Raw genomic sequence first — 539 nt, 5'->3', positions numbered from 1 at the left:
AGATCTGTAGCAAGGAACGCTGACCACTAGAACACAATCAGTAAAAATCTTATGTTTCTGTACAGTATCCACCGTCCTCCCTGTTTATATTTCAAAACGCAACGTTTCGGAGACGGGATTCTGTCTCCGTCTTCAGGTAGAACCTACTCAGTTGGACCCAGTCGACAGAACTACTCCCTGTTCCCGGCCCGGAGACAGAATCCAGTATCCGAAACGTTGCGTTTTGAAATATAAACAGGGAGGTGTTTTATATAAAACCAGGACGATATACATATAATGTCCAGAAACATAATATTTGCACTGAAATCGATAGTACTACGCACACAGCGAAAATTCAGCAAGATTTATCATGCACTGCCATGGCAATAAACCGATTGATGGATTGAAGGTTCCGAACTGTAATTAGACTTCTGATCTATAGATTATACTCACGTTATAACTAAACTGCTCTCCCAGGCTTCACCAACAAATCACATCTGGCGAGCTTCCTCTCTTTGCGATAATATTGTCCCTAAAGCTTTCGTCACGTTGAGGATATC

The 539-nt window shown here is 41.9% G+C and overlaps 1 protein-coding gene across 1 annotated transcript in view; it reads right to left on the bottom strand.

Moving 5' to 3' along the window:
• Positions 1-499, bottom strand: part of LOC111867689 (slit homolog 3 protein-like) — a 3,740-nt gene extending 3,241 nt beyond the window's left edge. The window contains exon 1 of the mRNA XM_023857746.2: positions 433-499. The gene's annotated coding sequence lies outside the window, so the exon portion shown is untranslated. The remainder of the gene's footprint in view (positions 1-432) is intronic.
• Positions 500-539: the final 40 nt, after the last annotated feature.

Source organism: Cryptotermes secundus, unplaced genomic scaffold (assembly GCF_002891405.2).
Source record: "Cryptotermes secundus unplaced genomic scaffold, Csec_1.0 scaffold1076, whole genome shotgun sequence".
NCBI classification, from domain to species: domain Eukaryota; kingdom Metazoa; phylum Arthropoda; class Insecta; order Blattodea; family Kalotermitidae; genus Cryptotermes; species Cryptotermes secundus.
The sequence above is the reverse complement of the archived record's forward strand: the minus strand, read 5'-3'. Positions and strand labels throughout refer to the sequence as shown.